Source organism: Hemitrygon akajei, chromosome 10, assembly GCF_048418815.1.
Source record: "Hemitrygon akajei chromosome 10, sHemAka1.3, whole genome shotgun sequence".
Lineage (NCBI taxonomy): Eukaryota > Metazoa > Chordata > Chondrichthyes > Myliobatiformes > Dasyatidae > Hemitrygon > Hemitrygon akajei.
Genome location: NC_133133.1, coordinates 49,188,745 through 49,208,229, shown reverse-complemented (window position 1 = coordinate 49,208,229; position 19,485 = coordinate 49,188,745). Strand labels below are relative to the sequence as shown.

The 19,485-nt window shown below is 39.2% G+C and overlaps 1 protein-coding gene across 3 annotated transcripts in view; it reads right to left on the bottom strand.

Annotated features, from left to right (window-relative positions):
• Positions 1-19,485, bottom strand: part of LOC140734363 (uncharacterized) — a 140,896-nt gene that overhangs the window by 115,416 nt on the left and 5,995 nt on the right. The window lies entirely within an intron of this gene.

Genomic DNA, 19,485 nt, shown 5'->3' with positions numbered 1-19,485 from the left:
CTCATTTTTTAACTGCATTGCACTTGTGGTTTCTAAATGACAATAAACTGAATCTGAATCTGATTTATTTTAATGGAAACTATGGAACCTTGCTCATTTTCGGTGCACTTCACCATCTCTAATGATCCTGAATTGAGTTATTAATTACATTACTTGAGAGGGCAACTAGGCATCAACAATGTCAATGGAGCTAGGATTAAAAATAGACAAGACCACAGAGGCCTGTGCTCCTAGACCCCTGCCATACTCACTTCATACCCAAGTACAGCTCCAATGCCATATTTAAATATGCTGTCGACACAATTGTTGGCTGAATCAAAGTTGGTGATGAAATGCCAACTAGGAGGGAGATTGAAAATCTGGTTGAGCCATGCCACAACAGCCTCTCACACAATGTCAGCTAAATCAAGCTGATCATTGATTACAGGAGGAAGTCAGTCAGTCCTCATTACAGAAAATGCCATGGAGAGGGTCAGTAACTCTAAATTCCTTGGTATTAGCATATCGAGGATCTGTCTTGAGACCAGCACACAAGTCTTATGTCTAAGAAAGCATGACAGCGCCTCTGCTTTCTTAGAAGTTTGTGTTGATTTGGCCTGACACCAAAAATTTTACCAAACTGCCTTAGGTACATAGTGGACAGAATTTTAATTGGTTGTAAATGGCCTGACATGAAAACACCAATGCCCAAGAAAGGAAAAGGCTATAGAGTGGCGGATACAACCCAGCCCATCAAAGGCAAAGCCTTCCCCACCACTGAGTACATTTATATGGAGCGCAGTCTCAGTAAAGCAGCATCCCTCATCAAGGGCCCCCACCATCCAAGCTATGCCCTCTTCCCAATACAACCAACAGGCAAGAAGTACAAAAACCTTGAGTTGCACACTATCAGGTTCAGTAACCACCACGAGGCTCCTGAATTGACGTGAATAAAGTTCATTCACCGCCACTCTGAACTAATTCTACAACCTATAGACTCACATTCGAGGGCTCTTTACAACTCATGTTCTCAGTATTATTATTTGTAGTTTGTCATCTTTTGCACGTTGATTATTTGTCAGTTTTTGTATGTTTACTTATAGTTGCTTGTGAAGTTGCATTTTATTGTATTTGGAGATACAATGCAGAACTGTTCCTTGCAGCCCCTCGAGCTGCACCACGATTTAACCCTAATCACGGAACAATTTACAATGTCCAATTCACCTACCTGGTATATCTTTGGACTGTGAGTGGAAACCAGAGGACCAAGAGAAAGTCCATGCATTCCACAGGGAGAACGTACAGAGACTCCTTACAGAGAACGCCGGGATTGAACTCTTGACACCCTGAGCTGTAATAGCATCACACTAACCGCTACGCTACCGTGGCACCCTAATTAATTCCATTGTATTTCCTTTACTATCCTGAAAATCCCTGAAGACTGAGCTGTACTGCTTAAAGACCGAATGCCAGCTCATAGCTCCCTCTAGACCATGACCCCACTATGAAACATTAGGCCAATTCAGTGGATTCCGGTAAATTGGACCATCAGTTAATTGGGACAGCCACTTATTTGGGACAACTCTTAAAGAACAAAAGCAAATTGAGAAAATAGCTGCTTTATTTGGAACTGTATGCCATTTAATTGGGGCAGGAGACTGTTGCTGAAGTTTCTATCAAGCATCAATCGCGTGCACTTGTGCAGTCATTAAACACCACAATGTGTTTTCAGCAGGTTTTAAATAGCATCTGTTGCATGTGTTCATGTTCAAAAAGCAGTAATTTTAGTCACTGATAGTTAGCAAGAAATAAGCAGCAAGACAATTCAGATCTATTTTGCTCACTGCTGTTTCAAACATTCAGGATTAAAGAAGGCAGAAAGGGCCAGTGGTAAAAATAAAATGATTTTACTACTTCAACAAGTTAGGAACTACAAAGTATTTCAAGGTATTGACAATCATCTTGGATGTTACAAAGAAAAGGAAGATTCAGAAAATGCCATCGTCAAAAACATTTTATGAAGGCAATCCATCATCTGCTTCAAATGTTCAAACATTTAAAGTAAATTTATTTTCAAATATGTCACCATATATAAACCTGAGATTCATTTTCTTCCAGGCATACTGAAAAAATATCCAGTAACTGTAATAGAATCAATAAAATGCACTTGGTCAATTAAAAAAATATGGCAATGTACACTGAATTCCTCTGTCGATAACTATTAAGAATTAGTTTTATATTTCTGTAGTATTGTTAGTATCGTAATTTGTTCTGCATTTTATTTTCTATCTTTATAATTTGACTTGGAATAAACAAAAATTTTGACAGTAAATATTGTTTTGCTGACAGAAGCAAACTAAGAGGTGTACAGGTTGGAAACAAAGAAGGAAAGAATGATTCTGATCCCAGTCACATTCCTTTGCGGGTAAATAAGGCACACCTGAAATCCTGAATATATTTTAGGAGGCTGACAGATTTCTAGGCACGAAGGATCAATTAAAGTGATTTGGAGAATGTGGTACTGAGAGAGAAAACCAGCCACGGTCATACAGAATGGTGCCGATGGTCTCCTCTGCTCCTGCTTTCTAGGTTTCTATAAGAAGAGTGCCATGGTACCTCAGCAGTTAAAGAGTGATGCTGTTACAGCTCGAGGTGTCAGATCCTGGCATCTTCTGTAGTTCTCCCCGTGGAACATGTGTATTTTCACCAAGTACTCTGGTCTCCTCTCGCAGTCCAAAGACACCCAGGATAGGTTAATTAGTCATTGTAAACTGTCCCTGATTAGATTAGGGTTAAATGGCTATCTTCGGGGCTGGCTGGGGTGGTGTGGTTCAAAGGGCTGGAAAAGCTTATTCTGCACCGTATCTCTAAATTAATTAATTAAAAGTTTAAAGCAAGATGAATAGCAGAGACAATAGCTCAAATGTACTCTTGTGTCACAAGAAGAATTTGTCTACAATGGAACTGCTGGAAATGTTTCTCATTATGTGGATGCAGTACATAATCTGAAAATGCCATGCAGTGAAATATTGGTAGTAACATTGGCTACATGTTTCGATTACTTAAAAATATATGAACAATCACACATTCTGTGAATTTATCTGTCACTGTTAGGATAAGGCAAGAACCATAAATTAACCACTTAAGATGGGATTTGCACTTTGAGTAGCAGTTAACTAGCTATTTCACAAATCCTGACCATTAGCAATCCAAAGAGTTGCTAACACGGTGAAAATGTAAGGATTAAGATGCATGGAACATTAACCACATGATTTCCATAAAAAGTCATTGTTGGCCTGAAGTTACATTATTTCACCTCAGCCACGAAGCTTGCATTGTCCTATTTCACAGCTTTCAACGAAATGCCTGCCTTTAAAAGGTTTTGCTGAATAACTAACCTCTTCCACTATGTAGTTTAGTAAAGCAGTTAACATAGGAAACATCAAAAGATTGAGAAAAATTAGACTGGTTTCCAGAATTTTATTAATTGTTCAGTCACTAAGGAAACAAAGTTCTCCAGCAGAATAGCATGACCTAAAGTACTGATACACATCAATTCATCAAATCTCTTCTATTGAATTCAGATAATTCAGCATCAGAAGCCAAGGATATAACTTGACAGGAAAGCAAATATTTCAATAAAGTCTCACTTTGAAATAATAAACTTTATACAATGTAGCACTAAAACAAACACAATTGTGTTAATTTATAATACAAAGATTTAATTCAAAATTAATAACCACTATGGCAATGGGAGTATCCAGTTACACAAGTAACACTAAAGTTTGAAATAACATTTCCTTTGCTCCATCATCTCAAATCTCCACAAACATCTTTGCTATCACAGTTCCTGACAATTCCTTGCTTCTATCACTAGAACATTTCCCTAACTGTTTCTTTAAATGATACCCATTTCCATTTAAGCTCTCCATTTTCTAAGCTTTATCAGTATATAGTTTACAAACAATGTCCCATAATTTAGACGCGAAGACTTGAAATTTACCGTAGATTCCGGACTACAGAGCGCACCTGATTAAAAGCCGCAGGCTCTAATTTTAGAAAGAAAATCAATTTTGTACTTGTACAAGCCACACCGGATTTTAAGCCGCAGGTGTCCCACGTTGTAATATGAGATATTTACACAGAAAGATATTACACGTAAGGATTTTTTAACTTTTAATTAAATCCGTATGGTAACATAAACAAATACATATTGCAAATGCTTTTTTTCGAACCGTGCCTGTAACACGGCTACTTTTAAATATACATACGTATCGGTAACACACAAATTACGTTGCGTATACTTTTTTACTGAACAGTGCACAAACAACATTCCAATATCTCCTAACGACTGGTAAAAAAATATATACTGCAGCCTACCAGGAAAAGTTATTGATCGCCTTTAACTTAAAAGCTGCATCATATGTTTGCAGCGTTCTCGCACGGGTCTAATGCGCTCGCCCCCTCCTTTCCGTTTATCGCAAACCGGTATTTTCCCCACAAGACGCGGCGAAACCGGATGTGATGTCATAGCATCCCGGGATGTAGTACAGAAAACAAATATACTTAAAACACTTCTAATTTTAACAAGAAAATACTAACAAATGAATTACTAAGCGAAAATATTATAAACTAAATAACTGCCATAAAGGCAGCACAATGCTTTTCTTCGAGTGTTTTCCATGTTGATGAGGGTGAGTACAAATGACTGATTTACAATAATTTAATTGTGAAAGTGCGCTTGATTTATCGTACAATTTCATTGGACCTCTGTGAACTACTCATCAATTTTATTGGTTTACTGTTACGAGGCAAAATGTTTTTGGCGGCATGAAAAAAAACCATGCATTAGCCGCACCGTAGTAAAGGCCGCAGTGTTCAAAGCTGTTCAAAGCGTGGGAAAAAAGTAGCGGCTTATAATCCGGAATCTACGGTAGTTTTCTTTAGTAAGGATAAGCTAAACAAAGACTATATGGAGTGAAGATAAACAAACAAAAAAAACCATCCTTGGCCTGAATCTTGGGATTAGTTAGTTGATCTTGGGAAGGAATGGGTCTCCCATAATCGTTTTCAATACCCACTCAAGTAAGAAAAATGGTAGAATTCTCACCCTTGCTATCTGTAAAATCCACATGCATGGACATTGATGTGATTATCCCCAACTATTTAACTGACTTGTGATCCAAATCACTTCTGAAGCAAAGTAAATGAAAGTTTCTGAAATGCAAACATGAGTCACTGTCTTGTTTGAGTAAAAGTTCATTCACCTCAGAATCAAATCTTTCTCCAAAGTTTTCATGATAATGACACAAAGATAAGGTATTCAGTTTGGTCTTCTATCGCCACTAAATTGTCACTTCTTAGGACAACTTCCCTTGCAACCATAGAAGTAGTTATGGTGGTTCTATTCCACCAACAGGACCCCAACAACCTTCCAAATTAGTCAGTGAATTGGAGACTATTTTCCACAACACCTGCATTCAGTCCAGTGAGCTTGGCACTGTCTTCCACTTTAGTGCCCAGTCCCAGTTCCACTCCATTTTATATGTACACTGTTATAATGAAGCCTAATACATAATCCCACTTTCATTTAAGGCATGTTGCAGCCTCCTGGATTTAGTACTGAATTCCAAAAACTTTACATTACTTGCTTTCTCTGCTTTATCAGAACTGGCCAGTTCTCCTGTAGCTATCCATGTGCAATTTTAGTTCAGATTTCCTCCATTAGCATGATGTGACCTGCAGGGCATTTTGTACACCCCTGAATTTCATCCTCATGGTCCTTTGCTTGTGCTGTTTATCCAACAGCCCACATAAGCCTATAAACTAGGGGACATCATCTACAGCTTACACCAACAGCAACCCCATGATCAGCTGTAGTCTCTTTGCCCTATGCAGCCCTTCTCCAACTCTTGGTATCTGAAAACAAACTTGCTTTCTCTCTTTTGTAGTTCTGTTAAAGATTTTTCTAGCCTGAAACATTAACCCCATTTCTCTTTTTGCAGAACAGTGTTTCCTGCATTTGCCAAATTTAATTCTTCCCACTATACCTGATTTGTCTCTTCCAAAGGGAAATCCAGTTCAAGTCTCTTTCTGTAGTACAGCGTTTTTTTCATTCTTCAAGATTTTATATTATTCTCATTGAGTTTCTTCATCCTATCAAATTGTTGTCATTCTGAATTGTTTCTGAACAGTAACAGTTCCTATCACCTCAGGATTTATTTGCCAATCACTTTTACACTAGTGCCTTTGGTTATTCACCATTCAGCCATTGGAAACAGAATGTGCTCATCTTTGTTTAATTCATCTAAATCTTTGGGGCTTCTCTGTTCCAAAGAAACCAGCTGAGACATTACCACGCAAATGGTGAACATTAAGTATCACAGGCTTCACCCACCACCCAGTCCACGTTTCACTGCAGATACTAGTATACGCATTGCTTTGGTTGATGATACAATGCATAATAAAACCACAAGACATAGGAGGAGAGTTTGGGTATAAAGTCTGCTCTGCATTCCATCACAGCCGACTCCTCATCCCTCTCAATCCTGTTTTCCACCCTGCTCCCCATAACCTTGGATGCCCTTACTAATCAAGAGCCTATCAACCTCTGCTTTAAATATACTGAATGATTTGGCTTCCACAGCCATTTGTGGCAATGAATGCTACAGATTCACCACCCTCTGGCGAAAGAATTTCCTCTTCATCTGTTCTACAGGGAAGTCCTTCTGTTCTGAGGCTGTACCCTCTGCTCTAAGACTCTCCCACTACAAGAATAATCCTCTCCACGTCCACTCTATCTACGCTTTTCAATATTTAAAAGATTTCAATGAGATTCCACCCCCACATTCTTCTGAACTCCAGTAAAAACAAGCCCAGAGTAATCAAACACCTCTCATATTTTTTTTTAAACTTTATTCAGTACAGAGTAGAGCCTTTTGGCCCATCCAAGCCATGCAGACCAGAGATCACCCAGTTTAATCCTTGACTAATCACGGGACAATTTTACAAAGCATCTTTGGACAGTGGGAGAAAAGCTGCATGGTCATGGGTAGAAAGTACAAATGACTTACGACTGTGCCACCCTTAACCCTCTCATCCCCAGGATCATTCTATTAAGGGACTGTAGCACAACCAGAAGTGTGTCTACAGGCCGAGTCCACTCTGGCCTCTTAGGAGTCTCTTTCAAAAAGCAACACATGAATAAACCCCAATCCTTAATTTACAATTATCAACACCATGGCAGATTATCATCATGGTGCTCTTCGTGCTGGCTTGCTGAGTTAATTTGGAGTTGTACTTCCTAGGCTACAAGGGATGGATCCTCCGCAGGTTACAACATGGTTCTCTACTTGTCAACTGCTTGATACACAAGTTCCCACCCAGCAGCAGATGCCTGCAATCCAGAACAGTCTATCCAGCTGGTGTCCCAAACACATTTGTATTTACAGACTGTACATAAATTGGCTGCTCCTATGCTCTGCACTTTGAAAATGCAAAGTTTGTGAAATATGTACATTTCTTCTTTTTTCCCCTCTCTCCTTTTCCTTCTTATCCTCCTTTGCATTCAGGAATGTCAACTCTGATTCATTAAAACAAAGCTATTATCTTTAGCACAATTTCATAGCCATGTCTGAATCAGGCTTCATACCACTGGCATATGTTGTGAAATATGTTGCAAATATTTGCATCAACAGAGTATTAAACTCATTCATAATACTGTGTGTGTTTCACAAACGAGCGAAAAGCTACAGCGAAGAGGCCACACTCAGACTGGAGGAGCAACACCTTATATTCCATCTGGGTAGCCTCCAAACTGATGGCATCAACTTCAATTTCTCAAACTTCTGGTGATTGCACCCCACCTCCTGCTCCTTCACCATTCCCCATTCCCATCTCTCACCTGATCTGCTTACCTGCCCATCATCTCCCTCTGGTGCTCCACCCTCTTCCCTTTCTTCCATGGCCTTCTATCCTCTCCTATCAGACTCCCCCTTCTCCAGCCCTGTATCTCTTTCACCAATCAACTTCCCAGCTCTTTACCTGAGCCCTCCCCCTCTCCCGGTTTCACCTATCACCTACTACCTTGTACTTCTTCCTCACCCACCCCCCCCACCTTCTTACTCTAACTTCATCTCTCTTTTCCAGTCCTGATGAAGGGTCTCAGCCTGAAATGTCAACTGCTTTCTGTTTTCCATAAATGCTGCCTGACCTGAGTTCGTTCAGCATTTTGTGTGTCCTACATGCATCTGCACAATTGCTTCAAACCTGTCTGAGTTATTACATAGAGCAAATTACATTATTCTGGTATTTGGATGCAGTTGTTACTTCACCCTCCTTGACCAACAGGACAACATAGGCTTTCTCTTCCTTCCTTTATCTTTCCTTTAACGTATTAAGAGGGAAACTACCATATTAAAGTAAATGTGATAGGCTCATTGTTCACAGTAAATCACATCGCGCCAAGCTGAAAGGGGAAGAAAAGGGGTAAACATCTATACTGAATGAATTTGGAAAGAGGATTATGTAGACAGAACTCCTTTCGGCAATGTGAAGTTTTATGGGCTCCTGTAATTATACAGCATTTTCTTTTCCCACAATCAGTGTGTTGTGCTCAAGTCTCTGGAGTGAGTTTTGAACTTCCAACCAACTAAGAGTTGAAAGTGCAATCGGCTGAACCAGGACTTGCAGAAAGGAGTAGTATTGATCAAAGGAACTATTATGGCACTGAAGGGAATGCTGTTATTCAGTGGTTAAAAATAAGAAAGAAAAACAGTGCATTTCCTGGATAAACAGAATACTGAAAATAGTCAGCAGATCAAGTAGTGACTGCAGAGACAGCAACAGAAATAATCAGTTGATTAAAGATTCAGAACACTCCAAATAAAAGATCACAGATCTGAAACAGTCACCATTTTGACACAGATGCTGCCTGACATGACATCCAGCTTAATTACTGAAGCGCAAGCTAGAACACAACACAACAATGTAACACCAGTAAAATATTTGCTCCATTCTAAAGTGGTACATAGTTAATTTACACTCAGCGGCCACTTTATTAAGTACATTTGTACTCCTGCTTGTTGATGCAAATATCTAATTGGCCGATCATTTAGCAGCAACTCAATGCATAAAAGCATGCAGACATGGTCAAGAGGTTCAGAATGGGGAAGAAATGTAATCGAAGTAACTTTGACCGTGCAATGATTGTTGGTGCCAGATGGAGTGGTTTGGGTATTGCAGAAACTGATCTCCTGTGAATTCCATGCTTAAAAGCCTCCAGAGTTTACAGAGAATGGTGCAAAAAACAAAGCATCCAGTGACCAGCAGTCCTGTGGGTGAAAACACCTTGTTAATGAGAAAGGTCAGACTGGTCTGAGCTGACAGTAACTCAAGTAACCATGCATTACAACAGTGACGTGCAGAAGATCACCTCTGAATGCATGCCACGTCGAACCTTGGTGGATGGGCTGTAAGAGAAGACCACAAACATATACTCAGTGTCCACTTACTAGATACAGCAGCCACCGAGTGTGCATTAACAAAGCAGCAAATATTTGTCAATGGAGGTAGATTGTCCATGGGAAAAACAATTGGGAGAACTGGTCAGTTATTTGAAGGAGCAGGTATCTGAGCTGTAAATAACTTCAGGATCAGCCCGTTAAAAACTGCCCAAAATATTCCGGTCCATTAATTTGTCATGCACTAAAAACTGACACTTTTTAAATCAGCTTCTAAAGCTGAATGTATCGATCTTAGGCAAACTCATTACCTGCTTCTAGTTTCACTATGGTGGTTTGATCTACAAGTACAGTTTGTCTCCAAGCATAATTAACCTAACAGGATATTCAAAACTATGCGACTTTCCATGCTTTATCTGCGAAACTAAATATATTTTTGGAAAGAGCAACAACAGAATGGAAATTGGCAAAGGGTCAGTTGATAACAGCGACGCAGACCTGAAAGATCAACAATTATTAAACCGATAGCGTCACTGCTTCAGTATCAGCTGTAAAAACACGAAACGTACGATATCTGATCATGGGAGCATGACATCATTTCAATAAGCTTTATCATTACAAACAACATTATATTTTAGAAACAGAAACCTACAGCTCATCACAGGCCCTTTATAGAAGAACACAGAATAGTACAGCACAGTACAGGCCCTTCGGCCCACAATGTTGTGCCTACACTTAAACCCTGCCTCCCATATAACCCACAATGTTGTGCCAACCATGTAACCTACTCTAGAAACTGCCTATAATTTCCCTAGCGCATAGCCCTCTATTTTTCTAAGCTCCATGTACCTAAGAGTCTCTTAACAGACCCTATTGTATCTGCCTCTATCACCTTCACTGGCAGTGCATTCCATGCACCAACCACTCCGTGTGAAAAACTCACCTCTGACATTTCCCTTGTACCTACTTCCAAGCACCCTAAAACTATGCCCCCTCATGTTAGCCAAGTCATCCCTGGGAAAAAGCCTCTGGCTATCCACACAATCATTGCCTCTCATCATCCTGTACACCTCTATCAGATCACCTTTCATTCTCCATCACTCCAAGGAGAAAAGACCAAGTTCATTCAACCTATTCTCATAAAATATGCTCTCCAATCCAGGCAACATCCTTGTAAGCCTCCTCTGCACTCTCTCTATAGTATCCACATACTTCCTGCAATGAGGTGACCAGAACTGAACACAGTACTCCAGTAAGATCTAACTAAGCTGTAATATTACCTCAAGGCTCTTGAAAATCCCACAGTTGATGAAGGCCAACACACCATACACCTTCTTAACAACACTGTCAACCTGAACAGCAGCTTTCAGTGTCATATGGACGCGGACCCCAAGATCTCGCTGATCCTCCACGCTGCCAAAAGTCTGACCATGAATATTATATTCTGTCTTCAAATTTGACCCACCAAAATGAACCACTTCACACTTATCTGAGTTGAACTCCATTTGCCACTTCTCAGCCCAGTTCTGCATCGGACTGAAGTCTTTCTGTAACCTCTGACAACCCCCCAGACTATCCATAGAACTCCAACTTTTGTGTCATCAGCAAGCTTACTAAGCCACCCTTCTACTTCCTCATCCAGGTCATTTATAAAAATCACAAAGAGGTTTGGTACCAGCGTAGATCCTCGCAGAACACCACTGGTCACCGTCCTCCATGCAGAATACGAACCATCTACAACCACCCTTTGCCTTCTGTGGACAAGCCAATTGTGGATTCACAAAGCAAGGTCTCCTTGGATCCCACGCCTTGTTTAAAATCTTTGCCTTGTGTATCAAAACTTACCATAATCATGGGTGAAAGTTACCATCTATCATTGACTTTTGGTGAATAAATCAGCACTAACCCCTATAACATGATACTAATTTCCTGACTTGTACCTTTTACATTGGACAAATTTTTTCTTTTTGAAAAATTCTACTTTTTAAAAAATTTTGTTCTCTGCTTTGTTGTGTTAATCAGAAAGAATTCTGAACTTTCACATATCTCACAATACAAGTGGCCAAGTGAATCTGCCAGTTCTTGGAGCAATCCCAACAATTCTGTCCCCGCATTTATTTCCCTACAACCTATTCCTCTCCACATACCCTCCAATTCCACACTGAATCTCCATCAACCATTGACTCCAGGAACGATTTACAGCAATCAATTAATGTAATGAGCAGTAAATCTTTGGGATATTTGATAAAACTTGAGTAATAAATGGAACTTATGCAGACACATTCAAACCCCACACAAAAACCATGGGGTGTCAAGGTAGCATAGCAGCCAGCCTGACTCTATTACAACTCTGGCTGTCGGAGTTTGGAGTTCAGTTCTGGTGCTGTCTGTAAGGAGTTTGCACTTTCTCCCTGTGATTGCGCTGGTTTCCTCCCACAGTCCAAAGACCTCCTGGTTAGTAGGTTAGTAGGTCATTGTAAATTGCCCTGAGATTAAGCTAGTGTTAAGTAGGTGGGCTGCAGGGTGGCATAACTCATTACACCAGAAAGCCTGTTCTGCGCAGATCTCTGAATAAAATAATAATGAAGAACTGAACCTGGGTCATCAGAGCTACATGCTACATGACTGTGCTGCCTTACTTTATAAAAAGCTTCTTTTCTAACTTGCTCCTTAAATATCTTTATCACAACCCTGTAATCATCCATTTTAATAGTTTACTAGCCTATCACACTTACTTTCCCAGACCTTTAATAATCATGAAGAATTTCATCTTTACTCTTCTCAGCATGACCTTATTTCTTTTAAATGTGCTGACCCTGACACAGTGAGCACCACTCTTGCCAGAGTGGGAAAGTTACGGATTCATGTTCCACTCCATATACTTCTGTGCTGCCATTCCACTGCTGTATGGGAGGAGTAATGTGTGATGCTTTAAGTCCAGCTTTTAGGGGAGACATTAAACTGTGGCCTACCTAGCAGTACAAGGGCAATAGTGGACATTCAACCAACACCTCTACTACAAATAATCTGGTCATCTTCCACATACATACCTGTGGGAGCTTATTGTGCACAAAATATCTGTCATTTCCTAAATTTTAACTATGAATACTCCTGAAAGCATTTCATTTCCTGCAAAGTGTTTTGTGGCATCCTGATGTTTGAAAAGACACTAATAAGGTTCCTACTCCTAATCCATGCTGCAATCAGATGGATCTATCTTAAAGTTCAATGTCAAAACCAAATTTCAAAGTAAAACTATTATCAAAGTACATATATGTTACCATATACCACCTTGAAAATAATTTTCTTGCAGAAATTTATAGAAAAAAATACAACAGAACTTTACAGGAAACTATATAAATAGAAATACTGACAACCATTGTGCAAAAGACCTTAAACAGGGCAAATAAAAATAATGCTGAGAACATGAGTTGCTAAAGAGTCCTTGGAAGTGAGTCTGCAGATCATAGAATTAGTCCAGATCAGTCAACAGTGGTCAAGGAGCCCGGTGGTTGTCCCTGAAACTGACGGGGTGGGACCTGAGGCTTCTGTACATCCTGCCATATTGTAGTAGCAAGAAGGGGCACATCCTCAATTGTGGGGGTCTTTGATGATGGATGTTGCCTTCTTGTGGCAGTGCTCCATGTAAATATACTCAACGATAGGGAAGGTTTTGCCTGTGATGGACCACTTTCTGTAGCCTTTTCTATTCCTGTGCATTGATATTTCCCTACCAAACGAGGATGCACCCAGTTAGGATACTCTTCACTGTGCATCTATAAATTTCTGTCCAAGTTTTTGGTGATGTGTTGAATCTATCCAAACTTCTAAAAGAGTAGAGGTGCTGTTGTACCTTCATTGGGATGACGTTTATGTACTGGCCCCAGAAAAGATTGTCTCATATTAACTCATCCTCTCAACCTCTGTTTTCCTTCTTCCTCCTATAGTCAATAATCAGCTCTTCGGTTTTGCTGACATTGAGTGAGAGGTTGTTGTTGTGGCATCACTCAACCAGACTTTCTATCTCCTTCATGTCTGCTGACTCGACTCCACCTTTGATTTGGCCAACAACAGTGGTGTCGTCACCAAACAAACATAGCACTGGAGCTGTACTTAGCCACACAGTCATAAGTATAAAGTGAGTCGAGTGAGGTACTAACCATATAGTGCACCTGTGCTGATGGTGAATGTGGGGATTTTGAGTTTGCCATATTTTAAATCATTCCCACAGTACAGTGACTAAAACCGTAAACAAAGCTTCAACTACACTTGGTTATTGTCTCCCAATATATTCTGTGCAAATTCAGGAATTCCACGTGTATCTTATGACAAGCTTGTTCTGCTCTCCCAGTTTTTCTCCCCAACTCCATCTACCGTGTTACAGTTCAGAATGCTGTTTCCTTTGCCACCCATGACCAGAGGATTATTTCCATACTTTCATGTACAGTCCTTCAATGTTCTCTTTAAGTACTGCTCACAGCCTTAAAGCTAATGGATCTCCAAACAAATATATGTTTTGTGGAATTAAAACAGTCAGGTTAATGTTGGGAAGAGTCAATACCCTTAACTTAATAACACTTTAACTGTAAAATATTACACAAAATCCTCAACAGAGCACCTTGCAGCTGGATTGCAAGTTTGCTTGCCTGTACTATTGGAAATAGCTGCATTCATTTCACATAATTTACACAGAGAAAACAACCTTATGTCTCTGAAACCAACTGGACGTTGTAATTTATTGTCAACAAAGTTTGAAGTGTTTTAAGGAACTGTGTTGATTGACAACACATGATAATTTAGGAGTTTGACCATAAATAAATACATTTTAAGGAGCATCTTAAAAAGAGGAAAATGTAAAGACTGGGAGTTAGGTAGGGAATTGCTGAAACTTGGACTGAGGCAACCAAAAACATGGCTTCTAAATAGTCAAAAACCATAATCTGAAATGTCTCAAGCAGCATGAAGCAAATTAATTACAGGGAATTGTGTTCAATTTTGTTGATGAGCACCATCCTCATCAACATTATTTTCATATTGGCTTTTGCTCCAACAAATTTTGATTTCAAATTGTTCATCTGGTTTTAGTATTGATACAGGCTGGTGGAAGGGGTCCTTGATGGTTAGTATGGTAAAGGGGGATGAACAGCTTGTTTCTATACAATCAGCCTGTTGAAATTATATCATTACAATAATCTGGAGAGTATTTGCTCATCTGCTAGGTCTTTAATGCAGCCATTAATATAAACATGTGCTGAAGGGTTGATTTCCAGTAATGGAGAGTGACTAGCCTTGAAACTATGGCAGTATCTGATCAATTGTTGAGCCAATGGGAATTAAGGGGGAAACTCTACAGTGTTGGGAGTGATACACAGCACAAAAGAAAATGGGCTGTGGCTGTTAGAAGTCAGCTCCAGGACATTTGTAAGGGACAACTTCAAGATCCTAGTCATCTTCAGCCGTTCCATCTGAAGTGAGAATGTTTGTTGGTGAGTTCAGTTCCATTCACAATGTAGCAGATAAGAAATTTTCAATACCTCCATACAGTGAGAGATGGTCAATATTCTAACATGGTCTGATAAATGGTCAAGTGTCAGTTTATGACTGCTTTATCACCTCATACATTTTTGGATCTGGGCACTGGTGATCAGGCCAGCAATTATAGCTTATTCCCAACTGCTCTAGATGTGGTGGTGAACCTGTTATCCTTCCATTGAAGTTTGTCCCACAGAGCAGTCTCTAGCGTTCACATGCAGGGTCCCACCATCATAGAGGACACATTCAGGACTTCCGGTAAGATGGCGATCGTTTAGTTGCTCCGAATTTTTGCTCCGTTATTCTTCTTACCTTTGCACTATGTGTCTCCCTTTTTAAACCTTAGTTAGGTATTTTATTAGTTCTTTTCTACCTGCCTGCGAACACATCTATCTTATAATGGCTACCAAAAGTACTAAACCGGGAAAAAGGAAACTTCTACGGCTTTGCCGGCTGACATTCTCGCTGTTCTGGAACAACATCAACAAGTTACTTTAATGGATTTTAGAACTGAATTTAGAACTTCTTTCAACCAGCTGAATGTCAAACTGGATCAGATTAATGCTAGAGTGGATGATCATGCTGAACATTTATCTCGCATCAACGTAACTTCTGAAGATTTAAAACGCTGTGTTCAATATCTTGAAACTCTCTGCTCCAACCTAGAGGAGAAGAATAGTAAACTTTTTCCCAAAATGGTGGATCTTGAAAATCGGAGCAGACGTTGCAACCTACGAATTCTTGGTTTGCCAGAGGCCACCGAAAAGGGCTCTCCCGTTGAATTTTTTTCCAAGTTTCTCTGTGAGATTTTCGGGGAAGAATTTTTTCCGACTCCACCTGAGCTTGAAAGGGCACACAGGATCTATGTTCCTTGAGCAACTCTGGGTTCCCGCCCACGGCCGATTATTTTATGCTTTCATCAATACCAGGTGAAAAACCGTTTGATGATGGAGGCACGCCGCAGAGGTACTTTTGCCTTTCAAAATACGGTCATTCGTTTTGTGGAGGATTTTGCCCCCCAGGTTCTGAAGATGCGTGCTGAGTTTAAAGGTGTAATGAAAGTGCTTTATGATCGCGGATTCAGACCCTTCCTCCAAAACCCAGCCGATCTTCGAATTACGCTTACTACTGGAGATTATAAATGGTTTAAATCAGTGAAGGAGGCTGAGGAGTTTGTTGGAAGTCTCCCAGCCACCTCGTCTTCTTCGAAACCGGCCTGACCTTCTAAAATGGTTGATAAGTACCGTAGATTTCGCACTACAGAGCGCACCTGATTAAAAGCCGCTGGCTCTAATTTTATAAAGAAAATCAATTTTGTACTTGTACAAGCCGCACCGGATTTTAGGCCGCACCGGATTTTCGGCCGCAGGTGTCCCACGTTGTAATATGAGATATTTACACAGAAAGATATTACATGTGAGGATTTTTTAACTTTTAATTAAATCCATATGGTAACATAAACAAATACATATTGCAAATGCTTTTTTTCGAACCGTGCCTGTAACGCGGCTACTTTTAAATATACATACGTATCGGTAACACACAAATTACGTTGCATATACTTTTTTACTGAACAACATTCCAATATCTCCTAACGACTGGTAAAAAATATATATACTGCAGCCTACCAGGAAAAGTTATTGATCGCCTTTAACTTAAAAGCAGCGTTCGCTCAGATCTAATGCCGCTCGCCCCCACCTTCCCGTTTATCGCAAACCGGTATTTCCCACAAGACGCGGCGAAACCGGGTGTGATGTCATAGCATCCCGGGATGTAGTACAGAAAACAAATATAGTTAAAACACTTCTAACTTTAACTAGAAATTACTAACAAATGAATTACTAAGCGAAAATATTATAAACTAAATAACTGCCATAAAGGCAGCACAATGCTTTTCTTCGAGTGTTTTCCATGTTGATGAGGGTGAGTACAAATGACTGATTTACAATAATTTAATTGTGAAAGTGCGCTTGATTTATCGTACAATTTCATTGGACCTCTGTGAACTACTCATCAATTTTATTGGTCTACTGTTACGAGGCAAAATGTTTCTGGCGGCATGAAAAAAAATCATGCATTAGCCGCACCGTAGTAAAGGCCGCAGTGTTCAAAGCTATTCAAAATGTGGGAAAAAAGTAGCGGCTTATAATCCGACATCTACGGTACTTCTCGAAGTAAAACTATGTTTTCCGAACTCAGACTTTACTTGAATAATTCAGTCATTATCTATTGAAACTCTAAGGGCTGTAGTCAATCTCTCCCTGGACTTGATGCATTTTTTCTAAATAGATAATTTAAGTTTAATGTTTCCCTGCAAACTTTTAGATTTTACCTGTGTAATCTATTTTATTTTTGTATAACCTTATCTATAGAGAACTACAATTGTCTTTAACTTGTTTTGGAGGTTTGGAGTTTTTATTGAAGGCCTCCCTGTTGGTTGATTCATAGTTTAAGTTTTGCTTTTTTTTCTGTAAATGGTTGATAAGGACTCTTTGAATTTTATAATTTCCCCCTTTTCCCCCTCCTTTTTTTTCTTTTAATCTTTTATAATTTTTCGCGGGTAGGTTAGTTTTAGTTTTCTTCTGATTTTCTTTGTATTAAGTTTTTATACTTCGGTTGAAGTTGTTCCTATTTATAATTCTGTTTTCTAGTGCATAAATTAGTTATTATTTGCTATATTATTTATACGGAACTTTTGTTAACGACATAGAACTGGAAGTCATACTTGGGTTAATTTTTTTGGTAGAGCTAGCTGCTTTTTTAGGTAGCCGTCTAATTTTGGGTTGCGAGGGGGGGGTGGATTCTCCAGTTCCAACACTACTCACTGTTTCTTTTGTTTTCCTTTGTTATTCAGGACATGTCTCTGTTTTGATTCTACGGATCTATGTTTACATTTTTGCTCCCAGACTGTTATTGTACTGCTTGATTTTTTATATGCCTGCTACCTTCTATGCACTAACAATTGATAATGGTTAATTCACTTAAATTTGTGAGCTGGAATGTAAAGGGATTGAACCATCCTGTTAAAAGAAGGAAGGTCTTCTCGCATATTAAACAACTCAAAGCTGACATTGCTTTCCTTCAAGAAACTCATATTCGTAGTTTTGATAATTCTCGGCTTCTGTCAAAGTGGGCGGGTCAGCATTTTCATTCATCCTTTGCTGCCAAAGCTAGGGGGGGGTCTCCATCCTTATTAATTCAAATATTCCTTTTGAACTCCATAATAAGATATCTGATACAAATGGCCATTTTATTATTGTTTCTGGTAAATTATACAATACTAAAGTTGTACTAGCAAACCTGTATGCTCCCAATTTTGATGATGTTAATTTTTTTGAACCTTTTTTCTCCTCGCTACCAGATTTAAACTCATACTCTCTTATGCTGGGTGGCGATTTCAATTGTTGGTTAGATCCTAATTTGGATCGATCGTCCTCTGTTACTAGACCACTTACTAAATCTGCCTTAGCTATTCACTCTTTTCTCTCTAATTATGGTATCTCTGATATATGGCGTTTCCTTCATCCCACTGAGACTATTCTTTTTTTTCACATGTTCACCATACCTTTACTAGAATTGACTACTTTTTACTCGATAATCAACTTACTCCATTTGTCTATTCTTGTGACTATCAGAGTATACTGATTTCTGACCATGCCCCAATTGCTTAGTCTTTAAATTTTCCTGGTCTCCCTCAGAGGAATAAACACTGGCGTTTTGACTCGACTTTATTATCGGATGATGATTTTCTAAAATTTATTAAGGATCAGATAACCTTTTATTTTAACACCAATACATCATCTGAAATGTCATCCCAGATTGTCTGGGATGCCATGAAAGCATATTTGAGGGGTCAAATAACCTCCTATACAGCAAATCTTAATAGAAAGTCCTGTGCAGATCGATTAGACCTCATTAATCAGATTAAAGAATTGGATCAACTGTATGCTCAAACTAAGAATCCTGAATTATACAAGAAGCGTGTAGAACTTCAAACTAAATTTAATCTTCTGTCTACTCAACCTGTTGAACGCCAACTTCTTGAAAGTAAGAGTCGCTTCTATATTCATGGTAACAAATCTGGTAAATTTCTAGCCAATCAGCTGAGACGTTCCAAAGCCAAACAACATATTACAAAGATCCGGAAGGAGAATGGAGACTTTACATCGGATCACTTAGAAATCAATGACGCATTTAAAAATTTCTATTCTCGACTTTATTCCTCTGAATCTTTGAATGACAATATCTCTGTTGATCACTTTTTAAATAATCTGAATATTCCTTCGCTTTCATCTGATTTTAAAGCCAAACTTAATGCGCCTATTTCATCAGAAGAAATATCTTTTGCAATTTCTGCATTGTCTTCAGGGAAATCTCCTGGACCTGATTGGTTCCCCGTAGAATTTTATAAATCATTCTCTTCACTTCTTTCCCTTCAGTTATTCTCAGTATTATCTGACTCGTTTAATTACGGTAAATTGCCACCCTCTTTTAATGAGGCATCTATTATTCT